Source organism: Lepidochelys kempii, chromosome 4, assembly GCF_965140265.1.
Source record: "Lepidochelys kempii isolate rLepKem1 chromosome 4, rLepKem1.hap2, whole genome shotgun sequence".
Taxonomy (NCBI): domain Eukaryota; kingdom Metazoa; phylum Chordata; order Testudines; family Cheloniidae; genus Lepidochelys; species Lepidochelys kempii.
In genome coordinates this window covers 42,370,325-42,390,331 of record NC_133259.1, presented here as the reverse complement: position 1 = coordinate 42,390,331, position 20,007 = coordinate 42,370,325, and positions in this window count along the sequence as shown.

The following is a 20,007-nucleotide window of genomic DNA, read 5'->3' as shown; positions in this document are numbered from 1 at the left end:
ATTGTACAAATTTATATAGTGGGGGGTGATCTCCGCCCCCTGGGGTTTCTTGGCAAGTACACTGTACAATACAATAGCAACAGTGGAGAGAGAGCTCTGAAATCCCTTCCCAGACATACGGTTTCAACACAGAAAAACACCTTTACAACAACCTCACTTTTGTTTCACCCTGCCTGCTGTCCAAAACAAATATTATCCACTTGTTTTTTATAGAGTGTGAGGTTTAACTTGTTCTTTATGGTGCCGCATAGAGAGAGTGAGAGAGGATGAGAGCGAGAGGATATGTGCTGGTGGTTTATCTAGTCCAACCCCCTACAAATAGCATGTTACTTAGCATATATTTTTCAGTGATTTATCCAGATAAATGGAATAATTTGTGAACAACATTCTTGTTCCTCTTGCCCAGATTCATTACAGTCCATGCTTACAAGAATTAGAATAGCTTTTTCAGCTAGTCTCCTAAACAAGACAATTTTGATCGCCTCCTGGCACTGTACAATTTGTTGCTGAGTACTCCCAAGTAAAATAAATGAATAAAGTTGTGGCCTAATTAAACCACATCCATGGTCTCCTGTCAGCCTGTATTGACAACAGAAGGATTCCTTTAGCATTTACAACTATACAAAAGGCTAACCTCTTAGGATTTGTCTATAAACAGAAGTAGCACTTATTGAACCTAAACGGGTTTAGTTAAATGGATGCAACTTTTCCGTGTTAACTCTTCTATGATCATTTAGAACTAGTTGTATCACCTTAGTTAAACCAATGTGTCAGGTTTAAACCAATATAAGAGAGTCCACACCAACCGTTGCACTGATTAAGTAAACTGGCATGAAACTATACCTTTAGTTATATCAGTGCAACTTCATGTTTATATCAGGCCTCAGAATTGGCTTCCCTACATCATCCGGCATCAGAGACATTATATGAGCAAGTACAAGGAAAAGCTTTTGTAAAGGAAAACTAGACTAAAAGTCTACTTTAAAGTTATTCTTCAAGTCTATAAAGGAAGGGTTTTTAAAGCATTCTGAAAAAGAGGACAATTTTAATCAACAAATCAGAAGTCAAGAAGGAATCTATGCAGAAGAACCTCAGTTCCATATAAAGAGGCCCCCCCACTCCTTTCCATAATCCTGATTATGGGTCTGTAGCCATAGACTGACATTAGATCAATGTGCAATTATCACTGGTATTTACAAACTGAGAGACAATGGGATTTCCTGACGGATTGAATTATCTTCACATAGTCTGGCACCTCTAGCAGCATATACTCCAGAAAATATTGTAAAACAGAAAGCGTTTTTCCAAAGCACCATGTATTTTTAATAAAAGAGCAAAAGAGTTATTACAAACAAAGCATTTTATAAAATATAATGGCCTGCGTGGTTTTATTTTTAAATATGTCTGAATTTTCCCATAAGCCCCATTCAGTGTTACTTATCTGCTCCTGCTGAGGCAGACAGGCAGTGGGATTTTTCCTCCTCCACCCCCTACCTGTCAATTACTCTTTGTTGAGCATGGTGTCATGCGGCATTAGGGAAAGTAGATTCTTAGAGTTTAATTTTCTCTTTTTCTAGGCTGCTGTGCTATGACATTTACAAACTAGTGTGCACCATCACTTGCCCTTTGTGTAGCCCCCAACATAAATCCCGTGGCCAACAGGAATTATAAATTGTTTTGCTGGGCGATACATTTTTGGTTCATGACCAAAGAAGTATAGAAGTAATTATGTGCAGTAGGATTGGCAGAGTTTTGCTTTGTTTTTTTAAAACAATTTTAATCACTTCTTTCTTCATTTAGTCCACTGCTCCCCTATTAAAAGTATATAAACTTTAATATTCCTTGCTCCCACATCCATTGAAGCTTTTTGAATGTTCTGGAGTTCAACTACCCAAGAAACCTGCTCTCTCCAGAGATCAGCTGATGTGGTCTCACTAACAGTCCTTAGATCTGTAAGTCTGGGGGGCAGAAGGCATTTTCATTAGTAGGCTCACAAATCTTGACTTCACTTCCCTAATTGGGTTGACAGAACCCCACAAGTGAGCTGTAGGACACAGTTTTAACACCCAAGTTTTTCAATCATGCTTTTGCCTGAAGGGGTAAAGGTGTGTTCTATGTACAACATTACTTGCATTGCTTAAGACTTCTCTACATGCTCCCTAAGACAATGGTGATAAAAGCATGTTTGAATGCAATGCAGTCAATCAATCATTATCTTCTTTATAAAAACATATTTCTATCTTTCTAGGTTTTAAAATAGAAATGGGGATTTATAATGAAATTGCTCCAAAATCTTTGAATGACTATTATTGGTATTTCTATGTGGTATTGCATTCAGGCCCCACTCAGAGACTGGGACTCAACTGCACTAGCTATATATATATATAAAATGAAAAAAGGCAGTCCCTGCCTCAAAGGGCTTATAAAGCTCAACAACATGCAAAAAACAATCAAAACACTTGTCTTCCTTCCCAGACTAGAGCTGTTCTAAAAGAGGTGTAAACTCAAGACATAGCTGGTCCTTATGCTACCAATTTTTTTTTTTTTTTTTTTACACATTATATAGTTGCTCCCCAAGCGGTAAAATAATAAAATGTTTCACAAATAAAAAGCAAGGTACTGGTGCAGTGGTGCTTAGTTATGAAAACAAAGGGAAATACTCCTTGGAAAATGAAGTACTAACATACAGTCTGAGCCCTGACTATTGTTTGAAAGTTGCAGAAGCTGTTGTTTAACAAATGATTTCACCCAAAGCCTTAGTGTGTCTACCAGGACACAATATTAAATAACAGTATAGTTGGGACTGTTATTAAAGTAACATTAAATACACTTAAATACTAAACTTTTATTTGGGTTATATGCATTATTTCTTCTAGTAAATGTCTCCTGGAAAAGTCATTGCAGAATATGAAGTAGTTTACATCTGACTCTTCTGATCCTACAATGCTGGATCTAGTATGGTGGTCCAAACTTTAAACAGTATTACATTGAATGATTGAACCATTTCCCTTTCTACTTGCTTTATTAAGTTCAAGACATTCTTAATCAGCTCTTGTCCATTTCTGTTGCCAGGATATACACCAACCCACACCCATGCTTAGCCAACAGATACAAACAATCTACTGCTGAGATTTTTCTCCATTCAAGAAGCAGCTCAACTCCAACAGAGAAATTCAGAGTATGAATACAAAGGCCTGGTTAAGTGAGGTGTGCAAAATAACCACTACAAGGCCAGTACTATCACTAGAATATTTAGGACCAACAACGTTCATAAAATGATATTGCAAAATCATCCCTCAAAACAGATGAAATATCAAACATATTTCCCTAAGTCTCAGGAATGTGTTCAAAATACAGTTTTAAATTGCTGTTCTATGGTGACTGCTCAGTCAACACCACTCTCCAGTCCCATGAAACTACACCAAAGAGAATCTTTCATTTCCAGTGGAAAAAATTATTTCTAATTCCTCAGATGTTATGAGATTAAAAGCCTTTTTCATGATTTGTTGTAATGATCTATAAATAAAAGTTAATCAGCTGCTGCATAAAGCTCAGCGCATTGATAAACTATCTGCTAACAATCTCCTATGACACCCCTTTGGTATAAACAGACTCACCTACTACAATAAGCTGTGACATACAGTCTGTCACCTAAAAATCACAGAATTAATTTCTAGGATGTGTTAACACAGGAAAACTCATGTGTAAAAGCTTTTTCAGAGTCAGAGCTACTGTGTGAAAACCAAGGATTCCGTCACATTTACTCTGTTGTATAACTCCCTTACTTCAAGGCTCCTTATGTCATGGGCACCCCAACCTAGTATGCTAATTAAGGTTCCCCTACTCTACCAAAGGCTACTCTGGTTTTGAATATACTTGTTTGTGTCATGCAAAATTCTTACATTAAGTGAGAAGTCCTTTAGGGAGGAGGTGTGGAGCTTCTTTGTATTCACAAATAACAGATCCCAATCCTGGGCCCTGTCCTTCTCCCATTGAAATCAGTGCAAGTTACTGACTTCAATAGGATCAGGAACAGGCCCTTAATACTTTAGGGTCAGATCATGCTTAAGCTCTATGCAGGTGTATGATGGAAGGTAGGGCTGCTTCCTCCTCCCCTTTGCACGGTCCATGAAAGGGCTGGGAAGAATTATATTCCCTGCATTCAGGAATGCACAGGTCCTACTATGTCCTTATTTCTCCCAAGAGTGCATGGTACCCAAAAGGGGAGGCGGGAGGGAACAGAGGAGGTGGGGCCATGTCTCTGATCCCACCACAAGCAAGATGGGAGCTGCACAAAGGGATGTAGTAGCATATGTGCTGCCTGAAAAAGAATGCCTCTTGGTATGCTCCTTGGGGCGAAGCATTTGATACAAGGGCTGTGCCTACAAGCCACATTTCAGCCCTAGATAGGTGTTTGGAAGGGAATTTGTCAAATAAAAGTTTACTTGCAGTACTTTATTACCATTAACTTACTAGTAACTATTATTCAGCCTTCAGTTTTCTATCAAAAGGGGTGTCTTTTTTCCCTCTCAAAAACAATAGACAGCTTGGTAGCTTTCCATACTCTCATACTGAAGCTATCCGGTGATTTGAATTTCACTCTTATTAACATTGTAGCTCCAGATTCTCCCTTAATTTGCTTATACTGTTTGGTATCAGTTTTCTGTTTGATGACACAATAAAAGTCACATAATTAGGTAACAACAACTTAATGCACTAACTACATGCTTGTAAAACCACAAGAAATTTGTGTGACAGGTTTATTAGTGATGCTTTACTAGTGTTTGCTTTCACTTCCCTTGGTTGTATTTTGACGCTTAAGAACACCAGAGGTGAAAACCTCACCGCATCGAAGTTAATGGCAAAAACTTCTATTGACTTCAAGGAAGCCAGGACTGCACTTCAGCTTTTAGGTTCTGATGTGAAGGCTTTACTAGAACATTGTCTGGCTATACTGAAAGAAGGACAGGAGCCATTTGACATGGGTTTAATCAGTCCACAACTTTATTATTAGATGTCTGGGACTACCCAGAAGATAAAAGTGTACAGTGCAGGTAAACCCATGTTTTTCTGTAATTACCCAGGGGCTTTTACCAGCCTCCTCCCCCCACCCCCACTTTTTTTTCATCGAAGTCCCTCCAGCAAATTTATTGCTGAGACCGTTCCATACCTAGGAGGATTCCCACCAGCTCCCCCTCTTTTCCATCCAGGTCCCTCCAGCAAATCCATTGCCAGGGCCTTATCATCCACCTCCCTCATAGGAGGGCTAAGGTGGGCTATAAGAATGGGGGGTTGGCTCCCTCCTGTACCAATCATAGGAGTCCCCAACCACCCCCCATTAGTTCCTTTAAAGAACACTTTTTAATTCCTTTTCTAAGCCATTTATCCGGTCACTGTATACCTTTCCTATGGAGTACCTGCACTGGACATCCACCCTGCACTTCAATAATGAGTTGCGACATATAGCCTACTGCCTCTCATGCCATGGAGCCCTTCCTGAACCCGCTGGAGGGAAGGCGAAAAAACCCCAACCGCACCCAAGTCAATATGGTGGTAAGGCAAAAATTCCTTCCCAGCCCCCCTAAAAAGGGGGTGGCCAGTGTAATGCCCACATCAGGTCTTGACCAAACCTGGTATTGTACCACGTAAAAGGGAGGGAGGGTGGGTAAAAGGGAGGCTCCCAGCCCAGGGCTGCATCTTGTAAACCTTCCTTTTAAGGGACTGAGTCAGCAACCACGCTGACCCCTTTTGCAGCAGTGTTCATCTCCCTCCCCCCCAACCATAAAGCACTGTTCCCTTCATTCGGCAATCCAGTCAAATACCCCCCTGCTTAAAGGTGCAGGGCAGTCATTCTCCAGTACATGCTGGTTTTATAGTTTAGATATAATATAAAAATCAGCATGTTATAGATACATTATATATACACACAGCAAATTATATACACATATGCATACACACAAATATCATAGAATCATAGAATATCAGGGTTGGAAGGGACCTCAGGAGGTCATCTAGTCCAACTCCCTGCTCAAAGCAGGACTGATCCCCAGTTAAATCATCCCAGCCAGGGTTTTGTCAAGCCTGACCTTAAAAACTTCTAAGGAAGGAGATTCCACCACCTCCCTAGGTAACGCATTCCAGTGTTTCACCACCCTCCTAGTGAAAAAGTTTTTCCTAATATCCAACCTAAATCTCCCCCACTGCAACTTGAGACCATTACTCCTTGTTCTATCATCTGCTACCACTGAGAACAGTCTAGAGCCATCCTCTTTGGAACCCCCTTTCAGGTAGTAAGTTGAAAGCAGCTATCAAATCCCCCCTCATTCTTCTCTTCCGCAAACTAAACATCCCCAGTTCCCTCAGCCTCTCCTCATAAGTCATGTGTTCCAGTCCCCTAATCATTTTTGTTGCCCTCCACTGGACTCTTTCCAATTTTTCCACATCCTTCTTTTAGTGTGGGGCCCAAAACTGGACACAGTACTCCAGATGAGGCCTCACCAGTGTTGAATAGAGGGGAATGATCACGTCCCTCGATCTGCTGGCAATGCCCCTACTTATACATCCCAAATGCCATTGGCCTTCTTGACAACAAGGGCACACTGTTGACTCATATCCAGCTTCTTGTCCACTGTCACCCCTAGGTCCTTTTCTGCAGAACTGCTGCCGAGCCATTTGGTCCCTAGTCTGTAGCGGTGCATTGGATTCTGCCGTCCTAAGTGCAGGACTCTGCACTTGTCCTTGTTGAACCTCATCAGATTTCTTTTGGCCCAATCCTCCAATTTGTCTAGGGTCCTCTGTATCCTATCCCTACCCTCCAGCGTATCTACCTCTCCTCCCAGTTTAGTGTCATCTGCAAACTTGCTGAGGGTGCAATCCACACCATCCTTCAGATCATTTATGAAGATATTGAACAAAACCGGCCCCAGGACCGACCCTTGGGGCACACCACAGCTGCCAACTAGACATGGAGCCATTGATCACTACCCGTTGAGCCCGACAATCTAGCCAGCTTTCTATCCACCTTATAGTCCAGCCCATACTTCTTTAACTTGCTGGCAAGAATATGTGTTTGCGCACATGTGTATATAACAAAAAAAAAATACATTAAAAACATTAAGGTTGCAAAGTCAAACACTCAGAAGTTGGTAAATGCAAGAATTAAGTTCACCTGTGCAACTTTTATTCGCTCCCCTTGTTCATATGCATTAAGATAATTTAATTTAAAATAATGTATCTCATACAATTTTTTTCCACAGGACCGTTTCCTGACTCAGTGCACAGGGGGGACAGTGCTCAATTAATGAATAGCTATTCAATATTTCATTTTATCCTCATTGTTCCATCTGTGCCTTACACATTATACAAATCCTGGTTGGAAGGCAGAATTATTTATTTCGTCATGGACTTTTCTATGCCACTCATAGCTATAGTATCCGAGTCCTTCGGAAATATTAATTAATTTATCTTCAGAACCCCATATTACAGATGGGGAACTTGTTAGAATATGGATATTCAGACCTGCCTGTAAAGGCCTATACTTTAAGAACGTAGGTGTATTTTTATCACTTAGCTAGTTATAGAGGTATAAAACAAAGAATCAAAATCACAGTCCACCTGTGTATGGGCCTTCTCTCACTACAATAGTCTGAGGCCTTTTTCTTAGACTAAGGCCTTTGGCTAAGCAGCAGGGGCAGCCATAAGCTGGGAAGTGTACGGTCACATCCTCACATCACAAACCAGTCACAGTGAAATAAGGTTGTATTGGGCTTTTTAGGAAAGCAATCCTGTCCTGATAGTGCCCATCACCACCAGATAAAGAAACAGACCTTAAAGAAAAGATGAAAACTTAATCTGATAGCATCCTGTCCGGCAAGAAATCACTTATCAGTGGTTGTGAAACCCTCATTTCTGTATTGTTTTATCTTCATAGCCCCCACTTTTCTATTGTTAATCTGTCTGGTTCTTTAATTGTTTGTCTACTGTATAATTAATTTTGCTAGGTGTAAGTTAATTTGGGTAGTGGGATATAATTGGTTAGAGAATTATGTCACAATATGTTAGGACTGGTAAGTTAAATTTCAGTAAAATGATTGGTTAAGGTATAGCTGAGAATATTACTGTATAAACTGGGGTCAAACAGGAAGTGGAAGGGAAATTGGAATCATGTTTACTGGGGGGCAGGGAACAGGAACAGGGAATAGGGAACGGGGAACAGGGACACAGGCAAGGCTCTGCGGTTTCAGACCTGGGAAGGGGGACATGGGGTAAATGCTCTACGGTGTCAGAGCTAGGAAGGGGGACATGGGATAAACGTTCTGCGGTGTCAGAGCTGGGAAGGGAACACTGGGGAACAAACTCTATCGGCATAGAGAGATAAGCCTGACTAGTGTGAAGGGCTTTGGAATATGCTCGCTTGGAAACTAACCCCAATAAACATTGCATTGTCTGCACGTCGGACTTCTGGTCTTCTGCTTTCTGTCTATGTGACAAGAACCAGGGCAGAGGGGAAGGGAAAGCCCTCCAACAGTACTGAGCACAGAGAGATTTAGGTCTAAAGTATCCACTCATTTTGGGTGTCCAATATGGGAGGCCTAGCCTGATTTTTCAGAATACTAATTATTATATAGCACTATATAAATTCAAAGCACAGCTCCCATTGACTTCAGTTACAATTGTGAATGCTCAGCACGTCTGTAAACCAGACCTCAGTGTCTCAAGACACAGCAAAAACATGTTTTTTTCCTAACCCAAACTGCTCTTGCTGATTTTTTTTAATTCACCCAGCATGGAGAATTTCAGCCCAAACAGTTCAAGTCTGCCAAAGGTATATGCAATTGAAAACAGGATCTTCTAATGGAAAGTTAACTCTAGGAATTAATAACTGTGCCACCTATAATATTGTTCTTCCAATACCAGTGTTTTGCTTCTAACATCTATATGACCCCTCTGACACATGGCAGCAGAATTCCTCAGCTTTACAGGTCAACTTCCCAGTGAAGGAGAAATCAGTGACATGGAGCATATACTAAGTGTGTTCTGTGTGACTTGCTTTATATATACATATTCACAAGTCATGGAACAGAGGCAGTCATAAACAGCATAAACGTTCCAGAAATCTCAGCTCACACACCACTTCCTGGTTCCCAGGAAGCTATTCTGCCCCAACAATTGACTCTAGATAGAGAGATTAAGGCAGAGATTAAACTTTCGGCTATCTGCCACAGTTACTCTCATAAAAACCTTGCATAACCAAGCAAACAATAATATTGCATTTCCTCGATCACTAAACACCTGCTCACACACTAGGACAAAGAAATTGTTTGACTGATCAATCCTCAACTTCTACATACCACAACCCTTCATTATTCAATATCATCCTATATGATTTACACTACTCACCCAAACTTTTGCTTCAGTGGGGCCACACATAGATGCAGGGAGCGGTCACATGGTTTTGTTAGAAGGATAAGGGCTTTACATTTGGAAAAACACTAGGAGAAAAAGAGAAGCATAATACTTCAATCCTGTCAGTCAATGGGAGTTAGGTGCCTAATTCACTGAAGTGCTTATGAAAATGCCATCCCGAATGCTGCTCTCTCTCAGCCTTCACCTTCACCCCAGCAGGATGAAGTCCTTTCTTTGTATTTTAGATGTATTGATATAAGATAGGTCTTTTCAGTTAAGCAAAAACTCCCACTTTCTACTTGAAAAGCCTGACAATATATGGACAATTTTATGCCATACGTAGTACATGAAAATATAAAAGATTGCACAACTTATCATCCCTATTATTTTAATCATAAGTAATGTAGATTACATTTTCCAAGTTAATAATAATGCATAAGTCAATGCATTGCTTATGCTTCTCATACAAAAGGCCTCACAGCTGTTAATAGATTGTGAACCATATGGCAGACCGCAACCACTCAGGATAAATTAAACCCTTAGAGTTTTATTTTCCCATAGTATGTTTGTGTCAGAAGAATGATAACCTCCAACTAACTTTACAACCTGTTCTCTGAATTAAGTTACATGCATGCAGATTCAATTTAAACAGGTCTACAGGACTACACAGACTGTACAGGTTTGTGAGCAAGAAACACGGGGACCGCACAAGAAATGCAAATGTTTTGAATACTTTTACATTCTTCTTCTCCCTTCAAGACCACCCTTATCCTCTTTTACCACTTCTTGATCCCTCCTACCTCTTAAACTAGTCCACATGTCAACCTACTATGTTTCTACAAGCCCTTTTTCTCCCCCTTTATTTAAACCATTAGGTTTCTGGACTATTGCCATGTACAGTAAATTGAAATGCATTTCATTTGCTCATTCATTTGTCAACAGAAACATGACAAGTCACAGATGTCCAAACACTGTAACTCTCTATATCCAGTTGGGAGAAGAGAAGGGTTGTAAATAAGACATTTTTTATTGTTATTATTAGAAAACATAGTGCAGGTTAACTTAAGATGCTGAGGGAGGAGACTGTAATTATCTCTAAGTAGGTACAACATCCTGAGGGCTTTCAACCGTTTAATATTCACTTTACACAGAAATGGTGTCCCAGATGGCTTAAAAAATATTGCGAAATATTTTAGGACCCAAATACAGGGATGGACATTTTTAAAAGGGGGATTTAAAAACAAAACAAAATATAAACCTAATATACATTTAAAATCCCAGTGGAAACTTTTTTTGTTTTCTATACATACTTCAGCAAAGTTTTGAAAACAGAAACCTAGCACCATTGTTGTCAGACATGAGACTCAGAAAGTGAAATTTACTACAGAGCAAACGGAACTTTACCATAGAGTGTGTGCCCTTGCTTATGCACAGAGTAAGCATAGCCTAAATAATGTAAAATAAATTCGATTTTTTTAAATTTTCTCCATTTTAGTAGTCTAATATGATATATGCAGGTAAGGATTTATATGTGCGTGAGAAATGTGTGTGACTACTGACAAATGAAGACAGATCAAACCCCAATCAGCATGAGGCCCTATTATGACTGCCTTTTATTAACCTCCCACATACTTGAGGGGTTTGTCTTTTTTACACTTTGGCAACACTTGTACAGATTGTCATGCCATTAAAGTTCCACTGATTTGTACATTACATGTGTCTGTAGGTGGGTGAGGTTTCTACATTTAGCAGACTGGATTTTCTTAAGTGGGAGTTAAGGACATCTAGGGTCCAGTTCCTCTCCCATTGAAGTCAACAGCAAATCTTCCACTGATGTCAATGGGAACAGGACAGGGAGTTAACAGCACTCAGCACCTTCCAGAAGCTGAATATAAAAGTACAGTATCTCTAGCCACAGTGTGGATTTAATTCACCATAATCTATTCCAGTTCTAGGTTATCAGATATTCATATCCCAGGTTTAGAAGTTTTCAGCACTAGAGGACATCATGGAGATTGCAAAATTTGAACACAATGTATCCTCCCAAAAATCTAATATAATACAGATGCTCATAACAGGTAACATACTCACTGATAATCAATTTCTAGATTTCCACTGAGCTACAAATCTTTAAATTTCGTCTAGTCGTTTATTTCTGGCAACTGGGTATCAAAAATAAACACAGATCTGAAATTCGACCACCTACTACATTACCAAAATGTTGTCATTTATTTATGTTGGATTTCATCCTTTTGGGTTCCCTTTTGTGTATATTAAAGGGATAACAATTAAGGCCTTCCTTTCAGAGAAGTGAAGGTCATCTCACATCTCCAGTTCCATCTCTCCAAAAGTATATTTACTGAGTAACAAAAATTACATATCACCATTACAGGGTGCTGTTAAAGAGATGTATTTGCTCCTCAGCAGTTGTATGCTGCATTAGGGAGCATCTGATTAAAGAATTAGTGACAAAACACTGGTATAAGTAAAGTGACCTCAACCCACACATTGCCTCAGATGTTAAACAGACACAGTAATAACAGGCTCTTTTGATACTAATATAACCTATCTACCAGTTTCTCAGTGTTTTATAGACTTGTCAAATTATTTTGTTCCAGTTTTGCCATAAAAAAATAAGCAGCATTGGTTGTTGAATACCCGGTCATTTAAAAATATGAGCTAGATGGTTAAAAGTACTTTGTTTTTCACAGGCCCCTTTTTGATTCAAATAATAAAACTAAATGATGTCACAACATAAAAACTCAGAACTCACAAAAGGCAAATTTGTGTGCTTTGGCACTAGCCTAGCACTCAGGAGATGCGGGTTCAATTCCTTGCTCTTACATTCAGGGCCAGATTAACCTTTTGTGGGTCTGGTGCCAAACATATTTGTGGGCCTCCATGGGAGCAGTGGAGCATGGCACAGGGAGGTTGTTCCCCAGACCAAGGGGCTGGCCAGAGGCAATGGGGCATGGCATGGCGGGGACAGTCCCGCTCCATGAAACCGGCAGTTGCCAGCGGCACACTGGCCCACCCAGCCCTGTGCTGCCAGTGTGCCTCTTCCTCTCAGGGGTGGGCCCATACCACGCCACACAGCCGCCCCCACCCCACCCCACAGACACCAACTCTGTGGGTGCTCTGGGGCTGGAGCACCCACAGAAAATAACTATGGGTGCTGAGCACCCACCAGTGGCCCCGCCAATCAACTCCTCTCCACCATCTCCCTCCTGCCGCTGATCAGCTGTTCAGCGGTGGGCAGAAGGTGCTGGGGGGAGGGGGAGGAGCAGGGTCATGAAGGGGAGGAGCACAGTCAGGAAGAGGGAGAGCATGGGGTGGGGCCTTAGAGGAAGGAGTGGAATGGAGGCGGGGCCTGGAGCAGAGTGGGAGTCAAGCATCCCTGCGGAAATCAGAATGTTGGCACCTCTTGAATGCCCCCCCCCGACTCCCTATGGCCAGCACTGCTTTAGACCCCGCCACAAATGCACAGTGCCCTGCACAACACCACCCCTGCCCAGCGTCCCCCTGCCCACAGCCGCCCAGCACCCCACACAGAATTCCCACTTCCTAGTGCCCCAACACACACATCTTACCCGCCCCCTCACAGCCCAGCACCCCCTGCCCAGACCCTTCAGAGACCCTGCCTCCTGGTCGTACTTACCTGCCCTGCTGGGAGGCGACTGTGTCTGATGGGCTGAGCTGGCAGCACAGCCAGGGCTGGTTCCAGGGCAGGGAATCACTCCAGCCCCCTGGGAGTAGCGCAATCAGCTAGGTCAGGACCCACTTGCCAAGCCCGCCCCCACTATCTGTCCCGCCCGACTGGCCAGGCTTCTATACCTGTCCCAGGCAGCTCAGCTCCGGGAAGAGAGGTGGGGCCCCACAGGTGGGGGAAGCAGAGATTGCCCAGAGCTGGAGGAGCACTGGGGTATGGCCAGGGGGCAGAGAGGATCTGCCGGATGGGGCCATGGGGCAGAGAGGAGCAAGTGATGGGCAGGGAGGAGCTGGCGGGGTCTTCGGGTGCAGCGCAAGAGGAGCAGGCTGGGGCCCCTTCTGAGCATGGGCCCAGCTCCATGGCACCACTGGTGCCATTGTAAACCCAGCACTGCTTCCATTTAGTCTCTTTGTGCCTTAGCTCTCCATCTGTAACAAGGGAAGTGCTCTTATCCTGACCTCACAGGGGTGATGTAAGGACAAACATATTAAAGATTGTGAAGTGCTCAGATACTATGTCAATGAGGGCCCTATAAATACCTAAGATAGGCAGATAGATCAACACTGATAATTATGTCTGCCTGACAGTAATCGCTATGGATGGGATTTTCAAAGGGCCCCTTAAGAGAGTTAGACGCTAGAGCTGTGTGAATAACTGATTTTTCAATTATTCAGCCAAACAAGAAAAAATAATTTAAAAAATTATTTCAGGTTGATGCAAAACTATTTTGTTTTTAATTTTAGGGTGAAACATTTTTAAAAAATTCATTTTGGGTCTATGAGAGAGAGCTCAGAGGGCCAGGCATTCTAATGGTTAGAGCACCCAACTTCTAGCTCCTTACCTCTATGTCAGGGCAGTAGAGGTGTCTGTCCCTGACCTTAAGTCAGGGATCTTCAGCTTTCCACCCACATCTGGGTCTTAAGACCCAGGCCCTTCCTCTCCATCAGGTCCCAGCCCAAGGCCCTGTGGGAAGCAACAATGGCAGGCTGTGCCCTGCAGCAAATCTAAATTGCTTCCCTGGGCTACTTCCTACCTACAGGCCCTTTCAGTTTGGGGCATGGGTCCAATAGCTCCAAACAACCAAAAGAATCCAAAGGAGCTGGGTCCTGCCCAACCTGTGAGTTTTCAAATAGGATGGTGGTTGGAGAAAGCTCTCCCTGAAGGCCTTACCAGCTCTATAGTTACTTCTCAGGCTCACTCATATGTCTAGCTTCCTAGAGAAGGATTTCTTTCTCCTGCAGCCTGTCCATCACCCTTTGCCTAGGCTTCTGAGCTCCTTTTAGCTCATTCCTCTAGTCAGAGCATGCTTGGAAGGTCTGGGCCTAGTACTGCCTTTTAATCTCCTCAGGCCCTATCACAGGGTCAAATGAATTTTTTTGTTTGAGCCAAAGCAAAATGTTTTGTTTCATTTGAGAATTTTTACCTTTTTGTAATAAAACTGAAGTAAAATTCAAAAATGAAAAGTCATTTTGAATAAAAAAATGAATATTTTATAATAATAATAAAAATAAATATAATAAAATATTTTAATTTGATTATTTCTTTTAAAAATTCCAACCAAAACAATTTGGCAAAAGTTGACACTAATTGTTTTGGATGCCACAACGTGCAATTTTTGGTGAAAAAAAAAAATCCAAAAATTTTACCCAGCTCTATTATACACTTAAATCCTATTGAAAATCAGTAAGAGTTGTGGGTCCAGTTCCCTTTGACAATCATAGACATTACTGTTCTGTGTGTAACACTGCTAAATCTGTTTTCAAAACATTCAGGAAAACATACATAATTTCTGAGGTGAAATTTCCCCTGGTTTGAGACCAGAGACCAAATTATTCTTGAAAATGTCAAAAAACTCTACTTGGCCACTTTTCAGATAACAAAAAAACAAAACAAAAAGCGTTTTTCACTATTTCAGATGCTATTTAAAAAAAAAGTTTGCATCCCAATTACTCCAAATCAGCTTCTTTTCAAAATTTCAGGCTTGACAATGAAGATTACAAACAAGATTACAAACAATTTTTTGCTAATTTGGGAACAGTGCATGAAGGTACTGTGTGGCTTTTTTTCTAGGCCTCAGAGCTACCAGTTTCACATGCTTAGTAGGGTGCATATCCCAATGTGTACAAAACTGAAAATGAACATGGAATCTAATGATTACACATCCTGTCCACAGCCTGTTATGTAATAGCCAGAACTAGGCAACTAAATACTATGGTGGCATGTATATTAAAAATGTCAAACAGACCTTTTTTTTCTTCTTAAACACTCTCTGAAAGGAGCAGCTCTGGGGTATTTTATGGAAAACTAAAGGCCTGGGATGGAAATGCATGGCCCCAGTAAAGTCCCTGGGAGTTTTGCCATTGATTTCAATGAAGGCAGGATTTCACCCCTCACCTGTAAAACATTTTTCAATGGGTTCAATGCTTCTTTCAATTGCCTTCATTCTGACTACTCAGAAGTAAGTAGTTAGAGTCAGCAGGAATAGATCCTTCTGACTATCTGCCAATTTAGAAGTGTATATAGATAACTTGACTTTTCACCTGAGTGAAACTACAAACAGCACAGCAGAAAAGAAGTGGTCTTGAACTCCAATCTGACAACACCATGCTCACCAAGAGACCTCATTCAACTTCAGTGGGTCTGTGTGTGGGCATAGGGATCCAGCCTCATGTGTGTCCAACACATTTCAAGTGCAGGGCCAACATTTGTCTCTTTTCACCATTTTGTGGACATTGTAAATTGTAATTGTATTTTGCCTAGTGTAGTTTTAGAAATGTCACTAAGTTAAAAGCAGTTTTTCCAGGACAAAATCATGTTTTATGGAGTAAACAGAGAAATAGAATTATATAAGATTTTTCCAAGTGCAGTGGAATATGCAGATGTGAGGTTTTTACCCATGAAAGCTTATGCTCAAATAAAACTGTTAGTCTTTAAGGTACCACCGGACTCCTTGTTATTTTTGTGGATACAGACTAACATGGCTACCCCCGATACTATGCAGATGTTGACATTCCAAGTTTGCTTTTGAAAAATCACAGAAAACTGTTTAGTTTTTTTCCCAAACTCCACAACACAAAAAATTGCAGATTAAATTCATCTTTACAAATCAAATTCATCTTTACAAATCAATTTATGCATATTTTGAGTGCTGTAGAAGATTTGGAGTAACTTCTACCATATTCAATAATCTTTTCAAATGATTCTGGAATGGGCATGGGAAAAGCACTGTGATAATGTTAAGTATAATGTTTCTTTCCCCTTCCCTGTACCTCAGTTTAGTGCTATGGCACAGACCAGAGTTTAGTCTTTTCAGGGTGTGGGTGTGTATAAGAACACAAAGTTTACTCCTTATTTAAACCTTGAAACAACTGTGAATATTTTTAGTAACAACTCTTTTTTAAAGACAACATTTTCAGTGAATTTTGTTCAAGGTTTAGTACTTGTTACTATCACAAGTTCAAAAGCAAAATATAATTATGTTTGTGCACATACATACACTCCCCTAGGGCTCCTGTCTGGAAAGATTTACCTTTCTCACTGCATGGAATAATGTCCAACCCCTCTGTCAGGCTTTCTAGCTCCTTAAAGTTGGGAAACGGTCTTCTTTATACTCCCCTTGAGCCCTCGCTATGACAGTCTTCAATTTGTACAGCCTGCAGCAATTCTATTTGTCTTCTTTTCTAGTAGGATGAGGGAGCCTACAGTCTAATCCAACAAAACTGGCAAAGTCCCTGGAACACAATCCTTACAGCAGATCCTGCTGGTTTTTATTCCCCAGTCACTAAGCTCCTGCTCCTATTTATAAACTCCCCCTCTCCGTACATTCCCATTGGTTCTACTCTCAGAGAGGGACTCTGGGTATCCTTACAGGTTGCTTGCCATAATGGAAGCAACCTGAGTAACTTCAAACTACTAACTAGCATACCTAGTGCTTGAAGCCTTTTTTTGGTAGATAATTCTGGCTCAGAACAAAGTCACCCCACCCAGCCCCAGCAAGTCTGCAAGCACAGAGTATCCCAAACCAATAACCAGAACTATGTATCCTCCCTGCTCTCTCTTCCCTTATTTACACCACTAAATACTGTGATGCGGGGTGACACTTCCTCAAGAGTGATTTGTACCATTTGATGGAAAATTGCCTGTTTGCTTTTTTTTGCCTGCTGCTTTCTAATAGGGCATGCGCCAAAAGTTATTTGAACAATCTTTACTCAGACTAGTCCTATGGACTTCAATGGTACTGTTGTTGTTACAGACTACTCACGTGAGTATGGATTTGCAGAATTAATTGTATTGCACTTCCTGATAAAAGCTGAATGGCCTTTGTAAATACTATAACTCATTCTCTCATATTCTATGTGCATGTCATGTATTATTCTAACTTTAATTCTTAGGTAAGAATTGGCATTTCAAAGGGTTGATACATCTGAATTCTGGTTTCTAGGCATATTATTGCTTCCAGTTCACCTTCTTAATCTGTGCTTTCGGAATAGAGGATATTCCAGTCCCCCATTCCTACTAAAGTTCCACTGCCAGAGATGGATTTAGACAGCATTGCCTTCAGCCTATTTCTTTAACCTCTCCTCTTGTATTAGATATCAGACAATAATGCATGCTTCTCCGTCTCAGAGTTGTTTGTATAAACTTGTAGACCTGAAGAAAAGCTCTGTTTAGCTCAAAAGCTTGTCTCTCTCACCAACAGAAGGTGATCCAATAAAAGATATTACCTCACCCACCTTGTCTCTCTAATATCTGGGGACTGACATGGCTACAGCAACACTGCAAACCATATATGAATTTGTGCCAGTAAAACCTGATTTTCCCAACTTTTGTGTACGGATCATGAAGTTGATATAGCTTCACAAAAATAGCTTTGCAGAATGAGTTACTGCTGAATGTAAATGTTTTTCTCTTTTAGTGCTGTTTTTATTTGCTACCATTGTCAACACAGGCTGGGTGTGCCTGTTCATCAGCACTGCCTTTTATTACAAACTGCAATATAAGATAGATTTCTCCCTGTATTTGTGAAAGCCAATGATCTACTTGTTACTTTATTTGTGTGGCATGGACATAAATTTAAATAAACTCCTCCAACACATGAGAGTCAGTTTTACAGCTACTGCTGGATGGCAGCTAATAAAAATAAAATACTAACTCTTACTGTCTGTTTGCCTTTTCATGCATCTCTCTTCAATCAGACCTAGGAAATTCCATAGTTAGCCTGAAAATCTCTAGCACTGTGTAAAGTGGGAATACGCAAGTAAAAGTCTTCCTAGTACCTTATACCCCGGCCATACAAAGTCTGACACATGTTCTCAACTATATGGCACTGACTCTTGTATTCTTATCCAAGTATTCATCAGCAAAAACCTTGTTCTTCCAAGTATTCAGCCCTGGTTTCTACTTCAATTACTAGAATTCATTCATTGCAAGATGTATTTGGAGACATGCAATATCAGTGCCACCAATAGGTACACGCACTTCTTTCCCTTCAGTACATTTTTTATTCTCTTTAGAAGACTGGGCAGAAAGACTTGAACAATATTAGCAAAGCAATGAAAACTTATTTGCTAATGAGTGTGAGCCATTCTCAAATAGAAAAAAGATCTATGAAGCTACACAGCATTGCATTAACATGATTAGGGCCCTGATCCTGCAAAGACTTATGCAGAGCGAGGAAGCTTTTAAAAAAAAATGAAAAATTTCCATGGGAAATTCTGAAGGAAAAAAAAAAAAACTTTTTCCCCAAAATTTTCAACAAAAAACAACTGGTATTTTCCATCCAGCACTATTAAGAATGCAACTGGGTTCCAGTGTAGTTAAGTATTACAGCTGTGTACAATGTTTGCAATGAAACCTGAAACCATGTAAACACACAACCGAGTTGGGATTTAGTTGAAACTTGGATCATGTTTGTCAAAAAGTCAGATACATTTTGTGCAAACCTGGGCTAACTTATGCTTTGAATTGAAATAGTTTTGCATAGTTTTGACACAAAGGGTGTTTTCTTTAAGTTTCACTTTGAGATTCTGAGTTCCCTTTGTCCTGAAATTCAAAGCCAAATTTATGGGTATTAACTCTTGTGGATTAAAACTAAAGAAAATGTTGGCACAAACCTGAGGAAAGTTAAACTGCCAAAATTCAAACAGCTCTGATATGCATATAAAGTCAGTAGTTTACTGTAATCACAATCAACTGAGTTTGCTCCACCTGAAGTTTGAGGACTGGGAAGAAAATTCTAAGGCCTCTCTGGCCTCATGAGTGCTTTGATCAATTTAAGAAAGTCTAAATTTAACATTAACGTTTTGAACATGCTGATCAAACCTGGGTTAGCAGATGTAAAATAAAATTAAGCGGTATTAGTGCTAATTCCTTCTGGGGAGTAAAATGATGAAAAAGAATGAGAACATGGTACTAAACATCATGAATTTAGAATTTAAGTGCAAACTACAATCCTTTACGTTAGAAGAATTTTAGGGAGTATTGGTAGGCTGAGGGGTTTTATGGTTTGAATGGTTCAGTTTGTTCATTAGGTGGAAGGGCAAATTCATCCCATAACAAAACATCACACTGAATTGGGTTATAATCTATAGAGTTCTTTTAAATTTCATGTTTATTTTCCAAGGTGGAATTTTTAAATCATATTCCAAAATGCAGAAAAAGAGTTACTATCTATCAAATAAACATTGTCTCTGAGGTGTTTTAAATAATTGTTTAAAATTAAAATATTCTGCAAAGAGTGAATAAGCATCTTGGGAAAGAAATGAATATAACAAACAACTCTAACTAAGCTTTTATACTGGAAAAAAAATGTGTTATAATGTGGCCATTGTTTCTCTGGCTAATTACTGCTTTCCATAGCAGTAGGGAGCCTTGCTGTAAAGCAGTAGGGGAGT